This window comes from Rhodnius prolixus, unplaced genomic scaffold (genome assembly GCF_049639745.1).
Source record: "Rhodnius prolixus isolate KJV_2025 unplaced genomic scaffold, Rpr scaffold_8, whole genome shotgun sequence".
Lineage (NCBI taxonomy): Eukaryota > Metazoa > Arthropoda > Insecta > Hemiptera > Reduviidae > Rhodnius > Rhodnius prolixus.
In genome coordinates, this window is record NW_027411593.1 from 31,051,242 (window position 1) to 31,078,245 (window position 27,004).

Genomic DNA, 27,004 nt, shown 5'->3' on the forward strand with positions numbered 1-27,004 from the left:
CAGCTTGAAAAACCTACAATAGTTGCTTTTTTTTTTTTATAGTCAAGTAGAATGAAATATTAAAAGTAAATAACCTCTTTATAGTTTAATGTTGGTGAGATGTTTGCAATGAACGGCACTTGTTCCCAATCTACATTTCTGTGGAAAACAAAACAAAAAACAAATACTACGTTTTGGGAAATATATCCTTGCAAAAATAAATAAAACTAGTCAATAAAGACAATAGGAGAGGTGTGGGTTATGGAAACAGATGGTAGCTATAGTCGGTCATGTAAACCATCTGGCAACCAATCGTAACCATTTCAAATAATTCTGTGCCATGATCCGGGTGGTACAAATATAGATTTTAATAGCATAAATCTTTTCTTAATCACTACATACTGACAATCATATTTCAAAAGAAATTAATATTTACTATCTCGCTTGGGGAGCCACCATTGCTGACCATTTGAACAATGCATCTTTCAGGGTTTAGAGGGAATACAAAGCAGAATAAGTACCCTACAAATTTATATTAGTGATTTCTAGCAATAATTCAGTAAGTACATTAAATTATTTTTTCTTTTTTTTGACAAATTTTTCATATTTTATTGAAAACTTACTCAATTTCAATGTGGCTGATTATGGACGATTCTTGCTGATCGTGAAATCACATTCAGATGGTTTCAGACTTTTTTGGGGGGTGGCAGTTACGGGTATTGACTAGAGAAGACGAGCAGGCCCTGAATGTCTTAGAGAGAAAGATCCTCAGAAAGATTTATGGGTCAGTCGAAGGAGCGAAATCTGTGGAGGATTTGGTCGAATGTAGAGTTGAAAGAGCTATACTTGGACGCCATTAAACAAGGACGCCTTAGGTGGTTGGGTCATGTGGAGCGAACGGAACCGGAACGCTTGCCCAGAAAGATGTTTTATGGCCCTCCAGAAGGTCGACGTCATCGAGGATGGCCTCAAATGAGGTGGCAGACCTGAGAAGCATGAGCATGCGTTGATGGTGTTCTAGAGCCCACGAATGGAGGAGGCTGGTTGAGGAGGCCTGGGTCCTTTCAGGACTGTAGCGCTCCAGAAGAAGAAGATGTATATATTTTAGAACAACCTAACTTCAGGTCCGCTTACATCAAACTTTACCATTTAAACTTTATCGTCAACCATAATAGCAAACCAAACTTCAATCAAGAGATATGGACTGACATTAGTTCTTTGTCTCTATCTTCCTAGTACAGGTAAGTGTTGCGACAACTCTAAAGTCTCAAAATTAGGATATCACCTCGAGTGAAACCTTCACCTTTCAACTTTATCGATGAGCTCGTTGGGTTATAGACGCAATCTTAATGATTTTTTGATATTAGTTGCTTTCTTTCATTTGCACCTCTTAGATTCCTTGCATTGCATTGTGTTTTACAAGATGTATCTATATAATAGGGCTCTTACTAGATCATTATTGTGAAGTTTTTGAGGAGGAAGAGGCTATTTCCATTGGTCTTTGACTGCTCAGGATGTAAGAAGATCAGGATCAAGTATTTGGTCCAATCGCTGTGCTGAAGAAATTCCGAACGAGGTAAATTCTTAGTAAAAGGAATTTTAATATCATCGTGTTGTGACTTACTTCAGTTTCTGAACTTATGCTCTCAATCTCACAAATACGCATCCTCACAAACCTGCACACCTAATATGCATTTTAATTTTGCAAAAAGTTTGTTATATTTAAAATAATTTTACCACAAACTATTGATCATTGCAAGAACATAAAAGTTCAAAAATTTAACACGAACATAAACCTTCTTATAGTAGTAACGAAGGTAGGTTTCATTAAGAGGGGAAGATTGAGATGGCTAGGCCATTTGGTAAGAATGGAAGATTCCCAAATTCCCAGGAAGATAATGAATGGACACCCAGGGGGGGGGCGAGAAAAAGAGGAAGGCCGAGGATTAGGTGGCTGGATGATGTAGAGGAAGATGTTCGGAGTTTGGGAGTGAGAACATGGAGGAGAGTTGCCTTAGTAAGAGAGGAGTGGGGAAAGGTGTTAGAGGAGGCCAAGGTCCTTCGAGGACCGTAGAGCCAGAGGAAGAAGAAGAAGAAGATAGTAGTAACGAAGAGTAAGAAAGCAGTCAGAGTAAAAATTCTTTTTCCCCTTCATCTGTTATTGATAGAGTTCTGGTTGAAAGAACCGTGTTTTGATGTTTTCCGCTTCCACGTTTGTTTGTCGTATTTACCTTAGCGAGCAACCATGTAAAAAAAAAAAAAACAACTCTAACACTAAGGATATCTGAAGCTTTTAAGAGAAAAACTCCGAACAAATCGGACAAAAATATTTAGGTGAAAAGTTTCAAAATTAAAGAAAATTTCTCTAAATTAAACTGGAGGTAAAAAGAAATATTGCATATTTTTTTATAGAACGTTCCTTCCGATGGAAATTGATGGAAAAACTCTTTAAAACAAATATTCTTTTAAGGAAACTCTCTGTAGATTAGAAGGCAGCTTTAAAAATAAATAACTGAGTGTAGAAGAGCTCTCATTAGATACAAAATATTTGAAAAGAAGCAAGAGAATTCAGAACAAGAAGGGAAACAAGTGGAGAAGAAGGACCCCTGCAAAATATCTTTAACAATCCCTATTTAATAAAGTTTGGGAACAAGGACATCGGCAAGTAGGGCCTCAAAAAGGTGAAAACAAAAACAAAATAATAGAAATCTTTTTAAGTATGACCAATACGCAGAGTTCACGAACTTAAGATAAACAATGAAGTCATTATCGAGAGAATGTATGAAATTTGGGTGCCTGAGAAATACATACCGACTTACCTGAGACTTGATCTCGAATTAAATACGTCGCTGGATAGATTTATTTTTGTATTCTCTAAAACGTTAACAAACTACAGTCAGAAGAAAATTGTGATCCATGCGCTTTTGTTGATGAACTCCACATCCCACGCAAAACTAAATACAGATTTTTGCTATGACTTACCAATAAACCGTTGAGGTCAAAAAATGTACGCTTTCAAAATAAAAAGTGACTTTGACACATCTAAATAGTTATTCTGAGCATCAGGTCTTAAGGGCGCTTTTGTTTCCACTTTTACTTCAAAGACCTCAACCATTTACTCTTTTTTTTTTCTTTTGTTAATGCTTCAATGATAAATGTCGGTTTTGTACTCATGAACTTTCTTATTCTTGGTCTCTCCAGAATGAGGGAACAGTAGCGAGCAGTTTTATAAGGTGAGGTTTGTTGAGGTTGAGAAGTTAAGTAAAAGATTCTAGTCGGTTACTACTACATTCATAATGAAAGTTCAATAAGATAAAAATAATTACAACAAAAATGTCCATCAGTTGAAGTCAAAAATTAAAGGATTCATAATATTTAGCAATACTTCTTGAAGCCGGGCAAGGTAAACTGGCGAACTTGCAAGCAAAGAAAGTTACAAAGAGTTTCAGATCTTGACAGATCGAGTAAGAAGATGAGTCTACAAAAATTAATAATAAGTTCCATTCATATAAAAACAAATATTTCATTTAAGGTTTCAGGAACATTACAAACCACATAAATCAGAAATTAATGTCGTAATAATGGAAAACTTTGGCCATCACAGTTTCACTCAAAATTTACAATCTGCTTAATAAACAATGATAAATGTTATTAAAAGCAAAATAAAAATAAAAAAGGTTTGTAACCCTTATATGAATGAATATCATCTAAAAACTAAGCGTAAAAATAAACTATATATTTTATTAAATAAAATAGCATAGTACTCTTCACCTTTAATAAATGAGCTTGTAATTAAAGTCAAAAATGTATTTAATGGAAGGTGGGTTAACTTTAATTAAAATTATAATTCAACCTGCAATATCTTCCACTTCTTCTTCTTCTCCTCCTTCGCTTTTCTTTTTAAATTTCTGTTTAAAAATGCAAATGTATGTCTAATTTATTGTGGGTCTAATTAAGCCGGGAAACAAATTTAGAAAGTGATTTTATTTTACTTGTTTTAAGAAAAAGGTTATTTTATTTGCTTGCTGCTGCTTTTATAATTCTACTCCCTTAATTTAAAGTCTTAATTGTTCCACGAGGTTTTATGCTGAGGTTATTTTGTAAAAAAAAAGTATACATTTTATTAAAAAGAAAAAGAAAGAAAAAGAAATATGTACATAAAAGTATAAAAGTGCTTACTAAATGACAAAGTGCGAAATATTAAGCTGAGCTTTCTTTTTGTTTGGTGAAATATTTCAACCAAAACTTTTATGTTTTGTAGAGGCAGGTGTTTGTTTTAAAAGTGACTTTTATTTTTATTTTCCTGAATTAATGGGAACTTATTAACATTAATCTCTTTTAGAACAAGTTCACTGTATATTTTCTTTATCACAAGAAGCTTGTTTTTTTTTTATTTTTATTTTATCACATCTAAAAGATATGACTTCCCACGATTACCCACATTGCTAGTTTGTGAGAGTTCAAAAGTTGACCAGTTAACTGGAACTGGCTGCAGATTTAACCCAAAATGCCATTACTTGTCAAAGCCTTTGAGAATATAGTTAATTATTCCACAATTAATCAATTTCGATCTGTGGCAATTCCTAATTTTTCAGCCTAAACTATGTAGATTCTAGAAAATTTTAAACCACTCTCGATCTTTAGATTCTTTCAATAAAAGCTAGAAGCAAGAAAAAATATCGACAAGAAATTTATCAAACTACTCAACGCCTTGATTTCAAAGTTTCTGTGTCCTCAAATCTTTCTAGTGAATAATTGTTCATTAGGGATATCTAAATATATAAACAAATTTGAAATAGTGCAAAATGATTAAAAGCTTCTTTCAGTGTTGAGTTTACTCCTAAAGGAGGTCCTTATAAATACTTAAACTTTCCAGAGTATTAGGTGAACTGGTGTCCAGAATCATTTTACAGATTAATTTTTATAAATTTTTCAGAAAATAGAAAAAAATTAAAAAATCTGCGTTAACAGAAAGTCAATTTCATGCTACTACCCTTATTTTTTGCGGTGAATACAGATATATCAATAATTAGTTTATTAATTCAACTAAAATATGCAATATCACAATTTGGTTTTAACTGTAAGAAAGCGTCGCAAGCTGCCCATCACAAAACAACTCTTATGGTTGAAGGAGAAGCTAACACGGTGACTCTTAGGATAGAATTTGAAGACTAGTTAGGCCAAAGTAGAGTCAGCTGTAGATAATTAAGATCTAAAGTAATTAGGTGTTAGTAATTGGATTAACGTTGGTGAAGTTGTGAAAGCTGATAGAAGTGTTAGGAAGGATCTAATGTCAATAAAAACTAGTAAAGAGCTAAAGATGGTGGTTGCCTAATGAGTTACGATCGGCTGTGAATTTAAATTGTGAAATTATACTGTCGACACCTCCATTACCAGTTACTGCCTTTAATGCTTTTTCTGTAAGTACCATCATAATCGATTAAACTCCTCAAGAATACTCTAATTTCCATCAATAATTTTTTATCACCACTCTCTAATGAAGATTATTTGTTATAAAAAAAATATAAAAACAGTTAAAAATAAAAATAAATGTTTCCAGAAACAATATAAAATTTACTTAATAATACATTGATATTGAATTTTTTTCATCTGGATGGAAGGTTGTCAATGCTATTGCAAACATTCTGTCCAATACATTTTGTTCTAGTTAAATAAAGTTATAAGAAATTAAAAGTGTTTTAATTAAAAATTTAATCTAACGTAATGAAGCGAAATTGTTCTAGATTTTATTCTCTAATTATACATTATTAGTTACTAAGTTTAAACTTTTAATAGCACAGGACTTTGTATCCGTTCTTATGACTAAACATTTTGTAGCTGCAATATTAACTTTTGCTTCAAAATATTGATTGAAGAAACTTCTTAAACATAATTTGGAACCTCTAAAACAGTAAATTGAATGTTAATGGGAAGGTTTTAAAATTTGATGGCAATTCAAAGGTAATATTCTACAAAAAAAGAAAAAGGTTTGAAGATGGAATAAGTTCATTAATATCTTCATAATTTATCTGCTTCACTCAAAAACACAGGTTCTGTTCATCGATTTTATTTTACACTTGAATAGGTAATGGTAATATGTTACTTGGCTCTTTACGTGTTCTAGCCCACAACATTTCATTGCCTGAGTAAGATTTCTCTCTTTGGTAATAAAATAAACCGAAAAAATGTCTAGTATTTTTTTTAAATTATATTTAATAAATGTAACGTTCTATTTCACTATTTAGAGGTTTTTGTGAGGTGAAATACTTTTTCTGAAAGGTAGATGAATATACATTTAGAGAAAGTTACAGTGGCGCCAAACGGATAAGCCATCAACTTGTAAATGGAATTCTAATACATATTTCAAAGCATTACGGCCTTAATGCTACCTTGTATACTTTAGGAAATAGCAAACTGTTACAACCAAACACATATTTTTGTAACATCTGGCAAAATGGATTTTCTGTAGTAAAACACCTACCTGAGTATATATACTATGAGCCTGCAGAACCAGCAGCTGCTTGTATGCGAGAAAAGTTGTGTTTTGAATGAACAAAACGCATTAATGTTATGAAAGAAGTTTTGTTCAGTGTACATAGTTTAACAGGAAATTTAGGAGATGTGTTGTTGTTGCTGTTTTATGTGCTTACCATGCTAAACTGTCGAACGATTACATTAATGAAAGATTAAATTATTTATTGTATCAGGTTTGGCCTTAATTTAAGTAATATTAATGTAACATAATAATAATTTTGCTTAAATTTATTATAAAAGCACTTTTTTCCTTAGTTACGTAGCTTATGGTTTGGCTCTTGGTCAGTTCAAAGAGAAACAGTTCACATTCTTAGACACATCACTACAGTTTTTAATTTGACTCGCAGTACTACTATTCTACAGTTCTTAAATTTGATCTCCTTTCGGGCACCTCTCTCTACGTTAACTACTTTGATCGTCTCTCCAAAAAAAGGCTAATTCCTAGTACATTCTAAGCAATAATCTGCTGCTTCTGTGATAAATAGTGAAGGGATTCTGACCTCTTACTAACTGTTCGGTTATTATGTCGTCACACTACATTGACATAATTTAAAAATAATATTTAAAATATTTTCTTTCACTATAATTTATAAAATGAAATAATTGATTTCAATAAATTATTAAGCCTAACGAGACACACATAACACGTATTGTACAGTAGCGCTATCTACCCACTGCACATTAAACTTGAAACCGCAGTTAACCCTAAATCCTCAGAATCACCAAAATCCCTATAATTGATGGGCTTTTATACAAATTTATTTAAATTGGACATGCCAAGTTAAAAGAAAAGCATTCAAGGGTTATTCAAAAAATTTTTTTTAATCTATTTTGTGAATACACACTTCCATTATACATTTAAAGGGTTATAATTGTTTATCTTTATTTATTTAATTACGTATTGTCATTGTTACTAATATTATAGTACAACTATTTAAGTTTCAAAATATATAAATAAAAAATTTATTTGTGGACTAACATAACATTTACTATTGATTGCTCTTTTAATTCTACTATTTTGAACTGTACACTGTGAGGTGGAAAACTTTACTTTACTACTCAATCAATAAATCAATCAATTTTAAGGGGCAAAGTGCCCATCAGTTTGTAATCCATCTATTTTATAGTAAGGTAGCGATTAAATTTAAAAATTTAAATACCTTTAATTGTTACAGTCATTTTGGCGAAAACTTTCATGTTTTTAGTTTACTTTTTTATTTACTTTCATATATAAACTTTAATGAAAAGAATCTAGTTTTAAAAACAATTTCGATAAGTAATATGACAATTTAAGCAAAATATTCCTGCGTGATATTTTAATAATTGACAGTTGTTAAAATAATTTCTTTTAGATAATGTTCCTTGTTTTGGAGATTGATGAAACATAGAAAAAAAATAAATCTTTCGTACAAAAAATAGTAGGTAAATGAAATTAAAAAGTTCAGCAACCGCAAAAGAAAAATGCGGATTTTCAATTAGTTTTTATAAGGTATTCATTTGGAAACTATCCTGTAGAGGTTGTCCTGTAGCACAATGCTAGAATATGTCAATAAAGACCTAAAATATTCAACGGCAAAAAATGAACATTAATCCATTAAAGTATACAAAAGCTGCAGTAGCAAATCTTAACAATAAATATAAATGTTTAGGCAGAAGAGGAAATTTAAATCCTTTATACAATCAATTCCACTTGAACATGGAAACAGACTTTTAAATATATTTCCATTTTTAAACTCAATTTTTTTTTTTAACCAAGAGGTAAAATAAAGTCAACAATAAATTGTTAGCTTTTGAAAAATGAAGGCAATAAATGAAATAAAAAGTGATAGAAACAGAGTGAGGTATAATTCCTAGATTTCAAGTGTAAATATGAGCGGATTTTGTAAAATTCATTTTAAAAAGCTTTAAACCATTAAATTAAAGGTTGCCAAAGAATCATTTTTTTTTTTTTTGTATTATTAAATATTATAATGGGACTTCATAATTGATGAAAGAGTGTATATTTTCATTGCTTTACTTTAACTAGGATTAGAACTAGAATTTAACTCGATGTCGCTTTTTTAAAAACGATTGATTAGTTCTAACTCTGAATAATTAAACGAGAAGGAGATACCAATATTCCTATTTACTTATTCAACTATAACTGGCACGATTGCTTATCAAGGATGAAGCTTTGAGACTGGGAACTCACTGGACTATAACTAATTTGCTCAAGGACTAACCTCTTCCTGCTGGCTAAGCTTGGTTAGGGTAGGGCGTGAAGAAATGTTAGGAACTTCTGCTCAGACGCTCCTTATCGACATTTCAGCCTCTAAGAACCTAATCCGTATCTAAATCCTATTTTATGTTCGTCAAGTCTATCAAAATTTTGTTAATCTTTGTTTCTGCAAATAATTATATTTAACACTATTTTAACAATGATAAAATCTAGTGTTACAAGTTTCGTTGCTATGGAAGACACGCAGGTTAGGACAAGCCGACCAAGCTCGAGGAGCCATAAGTTGAGAAAGATGGAAATATAGGACCACTATCTTGCAGTAAAAAATACATACAAACAAAAAAATGGAAAACTATGCCACCGTCATTCCAAGGGTATCGATATTGGACAAAATTTACCTATAATCGTCTAGAATTTATCGGTTCCTGATATCTAGCATTCTGGTTTACAGAAGTAGAGAGTAGAGAAAATACTCTCTTACTATGTTCAAGAAATATGTTCCTATATACCGCTCTACTTGCCCTAATATGGACATACGGAATAAAGCTCTACGGAAGCGCCAAAAAATCAAACATCAACAGACTTCAAACCTTACAGTTTAAAATTCTAAGAACAATAGTTAACGCTCTCTTTTACGACTCCAATCATACTGTACACTCTGATCTAAATATTCCTCTCGTCTCTGAAATAGCACAATCTCGCTACACAAAACGCAGACTAAAGCGGCTGTGGCCACGCGATAATCTCAACATATAACGCCGATCTCCTAGGATGGTTGCTGTGTAAGTTTGCCAACGTGGCGAACTAACGGCTTCCATCACTGGATGGTCGTCGTTCACTCCGCTCACGCCTCTTGGCGCACATTCATGTGCGCGCACGTGTATGTAAGTGCATATATGTGCGTGCAAGAGTATTTGCGCCATTTTCTTACCCTCATCTCTTTTGCTTGTTGTATCTATTTCAGTTGCAAAATAAATAAATAAAAAAAAGAAATATGTTCAAGGCTTGGATAAATTCACTTACGAGGGTCGTTTGAAAAGTCCGTGCAAAGTCAGAGAGATAGCACCACTGGCGCGTATCGAGGTTATGTTTAGTTAGTAGCATCTCTTGGAAGAACACACACCAAGTTTCAGCCAGATCGGTCTATTTCTTTGTGTTTGACATTCGTTTGAATCGAGGAAGTCGAGTGATTTTCAAAAAATGGACGAAAAAGAATTTCGTGTGTTGATTAAACACTACTTTATGAAAGGCAAAACGCCTGAGGAGACTAAAGAGAAGCTTGATAAACATTATGGTGACTCTGCACCTTCGATTAGAACAGTTTATAAGTGGTTTCAAAATTTTCGGAGTGGCCATATGGGCACAAGTGACGCTGAACGTTCTGGACGCCCTGTTGAGGTTACTACTCCAGAAATCATTGATAAAATCCATGATATGTTGATGGATGACAGAAGAGTGAAGGTGCGTGAGATTGCTAGTGCTGTGGGCATCTCGAATGAATGGGTACATAATATTTTGCATCAACATTTGGACATGACAAAGCTATACGCAAGATGGGTGCCGCGATTGCTCACGCTTGACCAAAAACGAAATCGTGTGAAGTGTTGCAAGGACGGTTTGCAGCTGTTCCAGAAGAATCCGCAGGACTTTAAGCGTCGTTTCGTCACTGTGGATGAATCATGGATACATCACTACACTCCTGAGACCAAAGAACAATCTAAACAATGGGTTACCAAGGGAGAATCTGCGCCAAAAAAGGCGAAGACCGTTCCTTCGGCCGGAAAGATTATGGCGACTGTCTTTTGGGATTCGCAAGGAATAATCCTCATTGACTATCTGGAAAAGGGTAAAACTATTACAGGTGCATATTATTCATCGTTATTGGACTGTTTGAAAACCGAGCTGCAAGAAAAACGCCCACGATTGGCCCACAAAAAAGTCCTTTTCCATCACGACAACGCACCAGCTCACACCTCAGCAGTTGTGGTCGCAAAATTAATGGAAATAGGGTTCCAACTCGTTTCACATCCCCCCTATTCTCCAGACTTGGCTCCCTCGGACTACTATTTGTTCCCCAATATGAAGAAATGGCTGGCGGGAAAAAGATTTTATTCAAACGAGGAGGTGATTGCAGAAACGAATGGCTAATTTTCAGACTTGGACAAATCCTATTATTCGGAAGGAATCAACAAACTAGAGTAGCGTTGGACGAAGTGTATAAGTCTAAAAGGAGACTATGTTGAAAAATAAAAAAGGTTTACCCCAAAAAATTAAGTAGTTTTTATTTTTGCACGGACTTTTCAAACGACCCTCGTAGATGTTAAGTACATTTATCTATAAATTTATTTATCGATAAATATTTTACAAAAATTTTGCAACTGAATTGTGACTTAAGCACGTGACAAGTGAGCTGTAAGTGACATCATATCTGCAAACATATTAAGCTGTAGAAGTTCAATTTTTTTAAAAATCTAATTTGTTATTATCAAAACATCTTCCCATGGTACATTTCAGTCTTTTAAATAAATAAGTTCTTTTCTTTCTTATTCGCAAGAAAAATAACTTTTTACTTTGGCATGGCTTATCAATTATTCATTTTGTCTGAGACTGAGTCCAAGGATAGAAATCAACGCAAAATTTGTTAAAGTGAAACACATCTCCAGTAACAAGATAAATATTAGTACTTCAACTTTTTGTTTTTCAACTCCGGCAATTCCTGAAAGAAAAAGTGGTAATATTCATACCTAATTTGTAACAATTATAGCAGTATTTTTATCAATATGAAGTTTTGTAATAGAAATAAATTTTGTACTGAGGCACCTCCATTTTATTTATTAGTAAAAAAATAAATAATAATCATAATGGAGAGTTGGTTAAGCATTGCTTTATGTTCTTTCCAAGTAAGCGTAAACCTGAACTAAGCAAGAATTGGTCTTGATTTTATGGTCTTCTTTTTTATAAAACACTTAAACTCCAATGGATCTTGAGGAGGATTTGCGGCCAGGAGAATAATACGTTCCGTTCACAAATGTTTGCATTTCGCTGGCTAATAATTCCTGTGATTTGGGGGCGAGATCGTTGAAGCGAACCATTGATTGAAACTGTCTCTTTTCTTCATCGTTGATTCATGGGTTAGTAGAAGTTATTCAGGTGTGCAATGACAGATGGCCTTATTTTAACTTGAACCATTTGAGAGGAGGGAATAGAAAAATCTTGAAATGTCTTGAAGAGAAAAAAGCCAACAATAAATGAACCATTTCCAAATTTTATTCATACCTTTTCAGCTATAATATCCAGAAATAAAGCGGAGCGATTTTGTTTTAAATTATGTAATGATCTTAAACAAGCAAATATTTTTTACATTACTGTTTAAACCTAAATTTATTTTGGAAAATTAGTGCGTTTCCTCGGCATTACAATATTAGTCGGACCTTAAAAGACTTTTGTTTTAAAGAACAAAACAAAAAATACGTTTCTTCCAAAGTCTTAATATTAAAACAAAGTAGAAATTAGTGAAGGAAAATGTAATTAGAACTGGAATCTTTATAGTTTAAAACTAAGAGAATGTTTTGTATAAAGTTTTTCATTTCAATTATTGTGAAACACGTTTTACTTTCTCACATTTTTAATTTAATTCAAAAGAAAAAAGTGCAGAACTCTTTAAGTTAAAGAAATTTCCAGTATAATTCATCTTTAGCAGTTACAATAAAATGAGTTTCTGGATATAACGACTACCTTTTATGTTCTAAGGATTCTCTTTTCAGTTCTATGTTCATTAGCAACACCTTGACAACACTTTCTACAATAAAAAAAAGCTGTACCAAATAATATAATTCAATTAACCACCCTGCTGTTTAGTTTTCTTTAACTTCTGGTCAGAGTTGTTCGCATTTCTATGGAAATATTTAGAAAATTTTTTAGTCCAATCTTTGCAAAAAAAATAACCTGTGGTTTGCTCCAACTTGTCAATACGAATAGCACTTTGCCAGTCATTCATTGTCGTTGCAGAATCCCTTCCGAGTGTATCCTCAATCAATAAACCTCTTCTCACACAAATCCCTAGTAATTAAGTATATTGTTTTGACAATGAGTATTTAAAAATAAAAATGAAAACATGATTATAACATAAAGTACCGATTTAAATGAAATATTGTAAACAAAAAGTTTTGTAACTGAAACAAAAGTAAAACTTTTACTTTTTGGGAATTTGAGCAAAAGGATTATTCTAGAGCAGCGTTTCCCAACCTGTGGTACGCGAGTTGCTGGTTGGTGATACGCGAAAAATAATCAGTAATGGCGGACATTAAAAAATTAAATCATAAAAATACCAAGAAACGTTTTTTCCGATAATACATAAACATTATTTTAATTAATCATATTATACAGTAAAATTGTTAATATTTTACAGTAATAAGGTTAGTATGTCACAAGATATACGAGAAAATATTATAGCACATTTCAACAAGGATAAAATTATCTTCCATGGAGTATTTTACCAAAACCCGAAAACACAAATGACAATTGGATTTCAAACCCCTTTGTATAAAGAAAATTTAGGAAAAGCTACATCATTATCAATAAAAGATAAAGAAAATTTAATAGAATTATCATGTGGCAGAACTTAAATGTTAACTATGTAAAGATCAGCTTAAAGAGAGTGATTGTAATAAGTAAGCTCTATCCAAGCAACATTAAATTTAATTGGTACTTACAGGTAGTTGAATGCTTAAGAGAAATTAATTTAGAAGATTTGGGCACAAATATATTAATCCTAAAGAAGAACTTTGTTGAATAATTAACAATTTTGAATAGAAAAATATGTATGCAATTTTATGTTATTTAAAAAAAGTGTTAAAACTAATAAGATCTTAGTTTACAAAGTTTATAAAGTGAACATGAACTCCTTTGTAACAGATATATTGTATCTCTATAATAAATAAAGATAATAATAGTAAATTAACACACTCGGTATCACGAAAGACAATCATTTTTACAAAGTGGTACAATTTAGCATGATGTACTACTAAGTGGTACGCGAGCCAAAAAAGGTTGGGAAACATTGTTCTAGATTTTTGATCACGCAGTTTCTATAACTAAAGTTTCATAAAACAAAATGATCATTTTCATTAATGCATAAATATTAAATAAAAGCTTCAAAAGTTCTCATTTATCTTATTCTATCTCGTTATGAGAGTGGAGAACATCATTATTGGTAGAGGAAATTACAGATAAGTCGACTTCCAGCAATAACTAAAGACTAAATAAGTATTTTTAGTAACAGGAAATTGTTTTAACAATATTTACTTCCTTTCTTTGAAAAGCGAAACAAAGCCGGAAAGCAAATTGGCCGGATTTTCTCTTAATGCTGTTGAAATAATTGATTTCTTTTTTCTTTTTATTTTTTTAATGAACCAATTACTGTGAAGTTCGTTAAAGGCAATATTAAACAATGTTCTTTTGATCAAAAACTCTTCCTCAGAAAAGCCTCTAAAACCTAAAAAATGTATTCATTCTTTAACGTGCCCTTCTGGCTGGTCAATTTTCTTCAAATTTGGCATTATGTTTATCTCCGTCATCCTAATTAATGTAATTATCAAACTTATACCACTGTTCTCTCGTAAAGTCTTAATTTAATAGGTGATAAGTCATTACATTTCATTGAATAGACAATTCAGAGAATGCCTACCCAACACTTCCGCCATGAAGAGCCTTAATCGAATTTCGCCTTCGCCATGTCCGGTAAAATGTTTCAAATAAATGTTATAGACCTACCTAGCCTTAAAAATAAAATAAGATTCAATAAAAATATAATCGTAGGAACTATTTTCGAGAAAAATTGAAAAATAATAAATGAAAAATCAATACAGTAAGCAACGTAAAACATCTGGTAAAGCAATTTTGATCAAAAAGTCCCAGGTGGCCCCCTAAGCGAAAACAAGTCAAGTTTGCTCGTACACACATACTACCATTTTACTAGATTCAAACCAGAAGGCTGCATTCATCAAGCTCTTGTTGGACTTTCACTGAAGTTGGGTCCATCAAGGTAAGCAGACTTCTTCCTTGAAACAACTGTTGTAACGTTGATGAACTCTGGGATTTGCTCCTAAGAGACATCTACCTAGATCAGTGTCAGTATATCCGCCTCAAACCACCAGAACTGTCTAAAATTGCTTCATTGTATTGTTTTCTTTTTTTAACTTAATTTGAAATTTACGAAGGATATTTAATCTTCTGCTAGAACTAATATCTAAAACTAACTGAAAATTATTAACTATAATTCCAAATTTAATTAAAATTGAGCTTTACTGTATAAAAGAAATAATGGCAGGGGCAAAATAAAAAAAAATTACTGAAAGGAAGAAATTGTGTTCGACATTGCAACTTGGTTGGACTAACTGTAATAGCCAATCAGTTGACCGGAGATCCTATTAGAGCAGAACTCAGCGCCGTAATTTCCTGATTCTCTTCATTCTAACTTTCCTCTATAACTTCTCCTCTCCTCTTCATCCAGATTTCCTCTCGGTATTCCATTTAAGGACCGCGTCTCAAAAAAAGACATCTTCTCTCACTAAAAACGACGGAAATGAATTAAAAATTGGATTTCCTTAAATAAACTTATTCACCACTGGTTACAAGCGTTATCAGATAGAATAAGGTACGATTTAATGTATTCAGACCACGTAAACACTTATATATCAAATACCATTTGGTTGGCAGACTAAAATGTCAACTGTATATTGATCCATCATGTTTTCAAAGTTTTTCCACCTTGACGAAGTGCCTGACACCCTTCCAACACATGCCAAACTGAAAGTCTCTCTCTGCACCGTGAGCACCTCGGTTTTCTAGCACCTAGAAGGAGGTACCCATGAGTGGTTCGTGTGTGCCCAATTCTTAGCCTCGTCAATATTATTGATTCTCGCCGCGGGAGGTTCTCAGCTGGTATGCATCGTACTAGTGGTTTAATTTCTTTCAATTTTTCTAAAATGGCGTCCCACTGATGCTGCCATTTCATAATTAATCTTTCTTTAATGTGGCATCGCAGGTCAGTGGGGCGAATAGGTATGGCAACGTGTGTATGTTTGCAGGCGGCACTCTTTGCTGCCTGGTCCGCTGTTTCGTTGCCAGTTATTCCTATGTGGCCTGGCACCCATGTAAATATAACTTCTTGTCCACCAGTACTTAATTGATGCAGCATTAGCGCTATTATTATTATTATTGCAAATTACAGATTTAGATAGCTTTTGTGTAAATGTTCATATAAATTATGTTTAAATGTACTAACTGACTTGGCACGCAAATCAATCGGAAGAGATTCTCATAGCTTACATTCTTTTAAATAAATAGAATTTTGATAAGTTACAGTCCTAGGTGTAGGCGTATATAACTTTGTATCAACTTGTCGAGTAGTTCTCAAGTGCAACTGTCAAATAGAAGAGATAAGTGGAGATGTAGGATATACGAGTATAGTTTCAAATAAAGCTAAGATCAGAAAGAAGCGGATAACAATCGTGTTATCTGAGTTTAATAAAAACTAAATTAGTTGATAACTGCGTATGATGAAGATTTAAGTTCCAGACAATTTTAAAGACGGCGTTGATTTTGTTAATGTGACATTTTACAGGTAACCAATTATCGGAAGATATCGATATGCGACAAAATTATTCCCTAGTTTAATTGTTAAAACGGTTTATATTGTGGCTGCAGGAACATTTTAATATTTACAGGGTTAAAGGCACATTTCACAAAGAAATTCTTTATAATTGTTTGTTTTTAATTATTTTTCGTCTCTGGACGATCTAAGGGATAAGTTGTAATCAGAGAACAACCTAGGAGAACCATACTTGTGGGTAAGGGGTCATTGTGGTATGAAAGAAAATGAAATTGTTGATAAACTTGCAAAGGAAGCCACTAATAGTGGGGGAAATCTAATTATAAATTACCACACACGTACACAACAAGTGTACAATTGCAAAAGCAGCACTACAAAAATGGCAGACAGATTACAGTAATGGTAATAAAGGGAGATTCTACAAAACTATGGTAGATCAGTTACCTAGACAACCATGGTTTAAGGGAACTGTTACTAATAAATGGGTTGTTAAGACAATAAGCAGGCTGAGAGCGAACCACGCAGTGTGCGGATCGTATCTTCACAGGATCAACAAAATCTTTGCGAAGATTGCAATGAGGAGGAGGATTTCAAACATATAATAATGATATGTCCACGTTATGTAGTAGAAAGGAAACGAATGTTTGGCGACATACTCGTATACAGGTATTTTAGATGCACCCTTTCGTTACGAAGATATAATATATTCTCCACCAACATCTATGTGCTTAAATCTGTAGCAGAGCTAGCAAAGAAATATGAATGTATTTAAAAGCTATAGCCGAATTAGAATGAATGGAAGAAAATGATTAGAGAAGATTTACTTGATTTTAATTTCGGTTAAGCTTAAGGATAGCAGGAATACAGAGTACTGATCCATCCATTAGCTGTAGTTTTGTGTAAATAGTTGTATATAATAGAGGGATGAATGTATTAAGCGAATGTATTTACAAGTAAGAATGGAGAGTGAGTGATATTCTAGTGATAAACATCTAGACGATGCTGGCTGTATACATTAGACGATGCTGGCTGTATACATTAGACGATGCTGGCTGTATGGCGAAAGCCAACGCCAAAAAAACCATACTACGTTTAAAAAGTGTAAATGTGTGGGGAAAAAAGCAAAAGTTCCATAATTAACAATCCCTAGTTTAAAGAAATAAACCATTTTATTGTAATATGATTGTATTAGCAATATTAAAAGTATTTCATTCGCTAGATTTCTTTTTCATAGAATAAGATTTTATCTGAACGAGTCAATGAGAAATTTTGTAACTATTTTGTTGCTTTTGGATGGGAAACGTGTTCGAAACATGGAGGATAAAAACAAAGATGGAACACCCTCAGATCCGCTCTCATGCATTTAAGATTCACCAGAAAACACATAGTTGGGCAATAAAAAAACAAAAAACAAAAAAAGCAGGTTATCTCTGAATTTTGTTTAACATTTAGAATGCTAAAAAGAGTAGGAAAAGGCGTGGCTTAAAATATACGCCCACTACTCTTTCATACTTTCACGTTTCCTGCTTTAAGTGTTTTAAATTTTCTTTTTAGCACCACATCCAGTTGTGGTTCGATTACTTACAGCATCAGAATTTTTGAGGGGTGCCCTTGCTGGGATGTTCGGTTTAATGTAAATAAGGTTTTAAAATCTCACAGGATTGATTCTCAGCAAACATCGTACATTTAACAATTAACGAGGCAAGATGTTCTTTCACTTTCAGGACAGTGATGTTATGATATCCTTTCCAGGTTAACCACAAGAAGGTCCAAGTTCGCAGTTTGCAGTTTGCTAAGATAACTTACCAGAAATATATATCAACAAGGTAAATTTTAGGATTTGTATTATTAATCCAACGGGCAGCTATGAGTCTTCAACCATCCAACTATAAAGAATATTTCACCATTGAATGAGATAAAATCCAGTAAGTTTTCTTAAAGTTTGGGAAAAGGAAATTGAACAAATTTATCTCTTTTGGATGAATAATCTTGTTAGTAATTTTAAAACGCTTCCTTAGAAAAGGAAGTGACCATTAGAGTTCAAGGAATAAAGTCACGGAATGAATTCTTTATTTAAATTCAGTTGTGATTTAGATTAATCTACTGTAACCTTTGCTTATTGCGTTTAAATAATAAGTTTAACATTGTCCACTCTAAGAAGCTCTTAGGAACCTATATCCCTAGATAGAGCGAGAAGTGGACAATAAGGGAATTAATTCTTTATTTAAATTCAGTTGTGATTTAGATTAATCTATTGTAACCTTTGCTTATTGCGTTTAAATAATAAGTTTAACATTGTCCACTCTAAGAAGCTCTTAGGAACCTATATCCCTAGATAGAGCGAGAAGTGGTCAATAAGGGAATTAATTCTTTATTTAAATTCAGTTGTGATTTAGATTAATCTATTGTAACCTTTGCTTATTGCGTTTAAATAATAAGTTTAACATTATCCACTCTAAGAAGCTCTTAGGAACCTATATCCCTAGATAGAGCGAGAAGTTGACAATAAGGGATGACCTCTCCCTAGAGTACCACATTTCGCTCCCCACAAAGCCCTTCCTAGATATTTCAAAAAATGACACGCCAAGTTAGGGAGTGTTTTAGGGAGAATATTAATCTCTCCAACCGTAGTAACTTTCCAGGCTATCTAGTAAAGCCCCAGAAAGAGATGGAAGCCAGAAGATTGGGATAATTACTTCCTAGGGCCTAAACAAATCAATCTTCCCAGATGAGAGAATTCAGGCTTTCTGGGGAATCAAATCCTGTTCCGCAGCCCGCGTTATTTAGTAGGTTACTCAGTCTAAAGAGAGTCTGGTGTCTGGGATGTTCAGAAAGGAATAAATTTTTGTACATTTGGTATGTCTAGTATGATCAGGCGATTATTTTAGATTGAGTTTCACTGAACGGATACCGTACTTTTTGAATTTCAGAGCTTCGTCAATTAAAAATATACTTTCTTATCAAGTGTCTGGCTTTTTAGTTAATTGTGCAAAAAAATTATAAGCAGTATTAATGTATTTCATATTAATTATACATCAAAATTAATTAATTCAATACATTTAAATAACGACTTTAATAAATACAGTATTAATAATTTATTACCATAAATTATTTTCATGTGGTGAATTGTATAATATATCAGTTCATTAAGAGGTTTGTGTTTCGTTAGTGCGGAGACAACGTCTACCAACACTCTGGTGGAAGTTCTGAAGTTAATAGCATTAATTTGTTAGAGTAGCATTTCATGAAGCCTCTAGCACAACACTGCCTCAACACACCCTGTCACCACAAACAATATCTAATTTTGCTTTTTAGGGCATTAATTTTATTATTACATTGTGAGTTCATATAACAAGGGTTGCTATTTACTGTTTCCAAGCGATTTATTGCTTCTTCCTTTTTTTTAAAAAAAAAAAACTTAACAAGAATTGCAAGGATATAATGGAGGAACAGAAAATTTATCAATAATGATAATAGTGATAATGCCATCTAGAATAGATATATGTTTAAATTATCTTTTAATAGGTTATACATTTTTTACGCTAACTTTTCTGACGCGTCCTTCTCGCAAATATTAAATGATAACATAAATCGTTACAAAATCGTACCAAGCTAAACTTTCAAGCGGTACAAGTGTACAACATTGAAATTTACTGCGAGTAAAGTAAAGTAATCGCCTATTTTTTCAGGCGGGGCTTAACGTCCAACTACCAATTAGGTGTCGTGGACGGAGACGACTAGCAAACATACTTTACTGTGAATTTCTTTTATTAACCATTAAATAAAATCCAAGGCCTAGAGACCGGGAATCGAACCGAGTACCACAATGCATATTAGCTTTGCAGGTCTAGTTTTTAAATGGTGTCAGCATCAATGCCCTCACTTAACGATCATTGGACATTTTGTTCCCCCAAGACATGGATTTACTGTGAGTATAAACAAAATTAATTTGTGATTTTTATAAAAAAAGCTTATAAATTTTTTGAAAAGCATAAGCTAATGTTCACAATCCTCGCTTAATTCGCCCAATGTCTGCCTATTTTACTCTACTAAAACGGCATTCATTGTGTCCACTGCAAGTCCAATAGAATTGAATGCAATAGAATAGATGTCTTACCGACTAGATTGGAATAAAAGTTCGTTCAGTTTAAGGCTAAATTCAATCAGTAAAAGAGGTCTTTACTTTCTGGAAAAGCTTTAAGTACTTTAGCAAGAAATATTTCGTCATTGAATTTAGCCAGCCAATGTCGCAAGTTTTGTCACCGCAAGTACCACTTTCCAACAACCACTGCCTTTCTGTATTGCTCCACCAAAATTCCTTTAAAAGAAATGTTGTTTTTTTTTACAAAAAAAAACTAATTTTGAATCCCCCCCAAAAAAAGAATGCTTTGCTCACATGGAGCTACGATCAAGTCCAACTTTCAAAAAGAATTTAATTAAAAATACATATTTGCATGCCAGCAAAAGCGAGTAGATTGAGTATAACTGCTTTCTATCTCTACTGAGTTAATTTGCGCCAAAATGGTTTGAAACCACAAAATTAGGACTGGCCTTTTTCCTTTTTAGCTGGAAATTAAAAAAACTAAATTTATTACTTTTTAAAAAAACACTCTTTTAGCCCACAGCTATACCAATTAAAATTTTACTCTAGGGGAGTCATTTTTTTGTTTGTATAAGCGTAACGTCCAATTCTATAGAATTGCACCAAAATTGTATATATATATATATATTTTTTATTTTTGGATTAGAGTGTCTGATAGGCCAAAAATTGTACCATTGTTTCATACTATCCCTGGGAGATTGTGAAGATTATACATGGCTTTTCCCGGCCACCATTTCTCGGTAACAACAAAACACAGCCCTAACGACAACAATGGCAAGCTAAATTGAATAACTAAGGAAGGTTGGGTATAGTTCAAAGGGCCTATACTGGTTGGGCTTCCACAGAGTGCGAGTGGGTGAAGATCGACCGAGTTCCAAAGAGATTTATTAATAGTTACTGGAGAGAGGGCCGCTTGCTCTGTACGCTTGAAACTTGTGGTCGATTATATAGTATATCGGGGCTGTTATGAATGCCATTTAGCTCTATGCATTTACTCGCTTAGAATTTCCTCATTAACATTTCTGCTTCCATAATTTTACAATAAAACTATTAGAGAGTTTAATTATCATATCCTAGCTAAGACAGTATTGATATTTATGCCAATCAGTGTATGTCTCAGCTAAATTATTAACTTGAAGATCAAAGGAAAGCTGAATATTCAAAGGAGCACGTATTCCTTGGATAAGTACTTTTCTTAAGCACTTGAACTTCATTCGATTTGCTTTGCAAGGAATCATGGTTTTTAATGATAAAATTAAGTCTTGTGTTCATAAGTGGATTTTTAATAGATGAACTATTATTCCACAGCATCCTCTCTTTATTCCATTCTGGTAGGTTAAAACCTTGTATTAACTATAATAATTTATTTTCATTCATCTTAAGAGATGGACTTATTTTTTATCAAATTTCTCTTCTATAAACGTGGATTGAGAACTTTTAAAATTGTACTTAATATATTGAGAAATAGAACCGCGTAGTTTACTGAAAAAACTGGAAAATAATTTTAAAATGACGTATTATACTCAACTAGTGCTGTAATAACAACACTATTACAATTCTACAAAAATACAAGTTTTCGTGGCAGGTTGTAACATTAATAACAAACCCAATCATTCACCCGTCTATACCGTTCTGTGTCTATACAATTAACTATGTTACATATATTCAGCAGCAATGAATCTTATGACAAAGAAATTCTTTATTTTAATGCCATTATTGATGTCAAGAAGTGCCTGTAGTTCGTGTAAAATTGTAAATCCGTAACTAAAAGAAAGTGATTAAAAGCACCTCTAAATGAGATTAAAGTTACAAAAACTAAACAGTCAATTAAGAAGAACGAAAGCTATGACATATTTTAATAATTCTCTATCTTGAATCCTCTTGAAGCAAGTTAACTCCAGTCTTCCAGTGGTCAAGCTAGATAACTGCATTGCTTTAATTTTTATATTTGACTAGCCTACTTTTTGGGTTAATATTTGTGTTACGTTGTTAATTTTATATTCACATAAATTGCGTGACACTTGTACCAATGCATTGGGTAAGTACAGAAACTGGAATCAGTGAACGCGTTGCTGGCATCGATTCCAAAGCTGGAATTGATTCAATTCAACGACTCCAAAGGTGGACTCGTTCTCCTCATCACCACCACCCACTATTGAAATAGTTATGGAGCGCCACCGCCAAGCAGAACTGATGAAGTGAGATTTGTTTTGTGTAGAAACTAAAGGTATTTCCGCATCATTTTATGTTTTATTTCATTATTAGAATTTGAGGTTGTGCTTTTTTAACTTAAAATTAATTTTGATGAAAAGCCATTATAATTTTTTTTAGTTTTTGCAACGGCACAATTGTGTGCCACGGCGTATAGATTGGGAAGCACTGCTCTAGGGAATCCCAGAATTTTCTTGCTTCAAGGGGGGGGGGCATATTTTTAAATAAAATTATAGATTCAGAATCACCTTGGATCCATTAACATAATATTTCATAAAACCGATGTCTTTGTAAAGAGTTTTTATAATATGTCTCATTCAAATAGTTTCATTATGGTTCTTATTTTTTTGTTTAGAAAAGCGTAGCTAGTAATTTAACGCCATGTTGGAAAAAACATACATAGCATGTCCCAACGGGCACTCACATTCTCTCACCGTGAAACTGGGAAACTTTGTTTTCACAATTTCAATCCACGTTCAACATCTTTTCTTAAAAATTAGTTATTTCGTTAAAAAAAAATTTATTTCTTTTTTAAATCAATATATCCTTTCAAGAAAGAATAATTTAAGAAAATTCCGAGGTATTTCTGCAATACTACAAGAGATAAAACAACTTAAACGTGAACAATAAATATTCAGTAAGAGTTAAGACCGTTGGTAGTGTCAGCTGAACCAGCTTAAGGGAGAAAGAGATAAATGAAATACTATTAAACGGAGCTGTTCTAATATTCTCCAATATGTACAGCACTAAAGAAAACAGCCGTGCAGTTACAAATTACCATGGAAATCCAGGAATATCCAGAAGATGGTCCGGAGCGAGTACTTACAAGATTAGAATATTTATTAACTATTGACAGATGTGTAAGTAGGGAATTCAGAGAAGCGTTATCGATTGATAATATATACTTCATATACCATTACTCATGACTACAGAATGTTTTAAAAGAATTATTAAAGAGAAATATTATGGCTGAAAATACCCATTTCCACTTCCTGGAGTGTGTCAACATTTCCGGCCATTTTTCTCCCCTTTTTCGCTCGAAGTTTATACCACGCTTCAAGCGCCGGCACAAAATATACTTGAACTTCTCTTATCTAAAAATCACTCTGTACATTCTTTGCTGGAGTGTCAATGAAACTGCTGGTAACATTGAAGTACACATACTAATATAGTCAAAAGATAGAAAGAAACGCTCATAAACAATTTTATTTTTTAGTTAATATTTAATCAATGATCCTTAACAAAAACTTACAGTTTAAAAAGTTAAGTATAAGGGTTGATTAAACGCCAAAAGGTACACAAATCAGCAAGTACCCAACATTTCATTAATACTTCATTGATATTATTTAAGTAATTTTACCGCATTAATTTTCATTAATATTTTTTAAGAATTTATTAGATGTCACATACCCTTATGCTGGCCATTTTCATCTACAAAATATTTGTTCAAGTAGCACACCATTTAACTTAGATTGACTGTAATATCTATTTATCTATAATAATCAAACTATTAATTACAGGTGAAAAAGAAAACGTTATAAAAATAAAAAAATATGAGGCTTAAAAATTCAAAAAAATTTTTAAAAAATGCTTACACCAACATACATCAGTGATTTTGTTTATTTATTTTTATTTTTAAATAAAAATCGTCGGTTTAAGTTCATTCTTCGATTAAAGTAATTGTTATTTTATGTAGTAGTCAATCTGGCTTTATCGTAAATAATATAGTTGTCTTCAATTACATTCTCCATCTAGGTGTTCTTCCCACAATGTTGTGTATATGTAATATAAAGTAAATAAGATATGCATATTTTTAGGACAGCTAATTATTCCAGTATTTTACTATAAGTAAAATTAGGGGAACTAAATTAAATTACAATTGAGAAATGAATATATAATTTTGAATAATCTACTTGTTATTAACTGTGTTTCATTGTGCTCACGAATATTTCGGTAAGACGAATTCAAGACTGAAATATTGTTTTAAATCCTCCGTGATTCAAATTTAAACAGTAGCCGACTCTAAATTTGTCTTTTTCTAATTTAACATGCATGTATATGTGACAACTTCAGAATAAAGGGCACATTAAAGAGAAATCAGAAGAATAATTTGGAATAGAGTTAAAATAAAGTACCTATTTATACGAAGATATAATATACATTTTATCACAATTATAACTATTATGAATGAACTGGCCAGCATAAGGGTATGTGACATCTAATAAATTCTTAAAAAATATTAATGAAAATTAATGCGGTAAAATTACTTAAATAATATCAATGAAGTATTAATGAAATGTTGGGTACTTGCTGATTTGTGTACCTTTTGGCGTTTAATCAACCCTTATACTTAACTTTTTAAACTGTAAGTTTTTGTTAAGGAGATTTTTGTACCTTTTGGATAGATTTTCCTTTTTGTCTATTAGCAAAGTTACGCCTGCTTTACAGATTTTTTTAAAATTTGGAATAAGCTATTCTATCATTATAACCTGATAAGGTGTTAAATCGGAACCGTAATTACCACTAGAGAGATCTTTTTAAAGAATGGTTATAGTTGCGGTCCCCAAACCATCCTCAATAACCATTTTTTGGAGAAAGCGTTTTGAATAAAATAGGAAGGTATTTGTACGTAAATAGCAAAATTAAACTGCGATTTCAGTACTTCCTTTTAAGAGGAGCAAGAAAAATAAACTGCGATTACAGTACTTCTCCCTAAAAGGCAAAGATTTTGAATCGAACGACAATTCATTGATGTAAATCGGTTCACTCATTGATAATTTTAACGATTGCAGTACTTCCTCTTAGTAGGTGTAAGAGCATGATGGCACTTCACAGCCACGTAGAGGAGCTTTAATCACTTCTTCGTGCTAAATTTTATCAAAATCGGACTAAGCTTTGTAGAAATATTGGTAATAATAGTTTTAGAAAGGGACTTATTTGGGTGGGGCGAACTCCCCTCCTTATGAGGCATAGCGTCGAGACTTTTAAAGTACAAATCTGTACAAAATTTCGATTCGAATGACACTTCATTCATGAAAATCGGTTCACGTGTCGATAATTTGAAACGATTGCTATACTTCCCCTTAACAAGTGTAAGAGCAGATCGTCGCTTTATTGTTAGGTAGGGGAGCCCTAACCCTATCATCCTACCAAATTTTATCAAAATCGGGCCACGATTTACAGAGTAATTAGTAATAATAATAATTTTGGAGGGGGCCTTACATAAAGGGGGCTAACTCCTCTCCCATTCGATGCACAGGGCCGAGACCCCCAAAAGGCACATCTACATAAAATTCCCAATCGAATGACACCTCATTCATGAAAATCGGTTCACGCGTTTAGGCGCTACGTTGTTTACAAAAAAGGTAACAACAAGAACAACAAGAACAACAAGAACAACAAGAAGAAGAAGAACAAGAACAAGAACATTTTTTGAAAAGCGGTTTTTGCTCATTTTCGGCAACTTTTTTCTCGAAACCTATTAGATCTGGGTGGTTGCAAAAAAATTACAGTTATGAAGGAGGGTTTGGAGTAAGATTTAAAGAAAATTTGGGAATTTTATCTTTTATAGAAAAAGAGAAAAAAATTGTCAAAGTTGGGTGTTTTTCAACGTTACGCTTTTTCGTGCAGTTTTTGATGGTCAACCCTTATACAACTGTCCTACCGGACAGTTTTAATTTCCAGCAAAACACGATTGAGGAGAAATTCAATTACGCTTTTAGAGCACATTCATTGCTTATATCCGGAGGAAGTCATTAATTCCGCGAGAACGCAGGGGAAGAAACAACTTGTAATTGGTTAAACTTCTCTAGCTCTTCCAAACATGATACACTATACCTAGGCATCACAGTATCTAGGAATTTCAATTACTAGACTAAGACAACATCCATTCTATCATTACTAAACGTTAGCACAATTCAGATTAGTTTAAATTAATTAAAATACATAATTTTAAATAACCTTATTACTTATTTAAAACTGGACAAGTAGTAAATGTTCAAAAACTCTTAAAGATCTTCAAGTAAATATGGTAAGAAACATTGAAATCTGCCAAATAGAGTATTCATCCCCATATTACACTGATAACCAGGCGTCTTCGAACTTTATCAAATACTAAAGCTGAAAAGCTAAATACTAGCTGAAGTTTTCAAGCTCTTTCGTTCATTTCTTCTCCATCAATAATTCCATAAGAGACCTTCCACTTCTTCTTCTACGTCTATCTACCGTACAATTCACTGAACTTACTCTGCCTTCTCTGAACGTATACAGGGATAAAAAGATAAAGCCTAGAAAATAGTAGTCTATAATTAGAAGAAATAGATCTCTGCCACTCTCAGTGTCACGTAAT

General features: G+C 32.8%; 1 protein-coding gene across 3 annotated transcripts in view; it reads right to left on the reverse strand.

The window, feature by feature from the left end:
• Syt4 (Synaptotagmin 4) overlaps positions 1 to 27,004 on the reverse strand; it is a 163,412-nt gene that overhangs the window by 73,088 nt on the left and 63,320 nt on the right. The gene's annotated exons all lie outside the window — the stretch shown is intronic.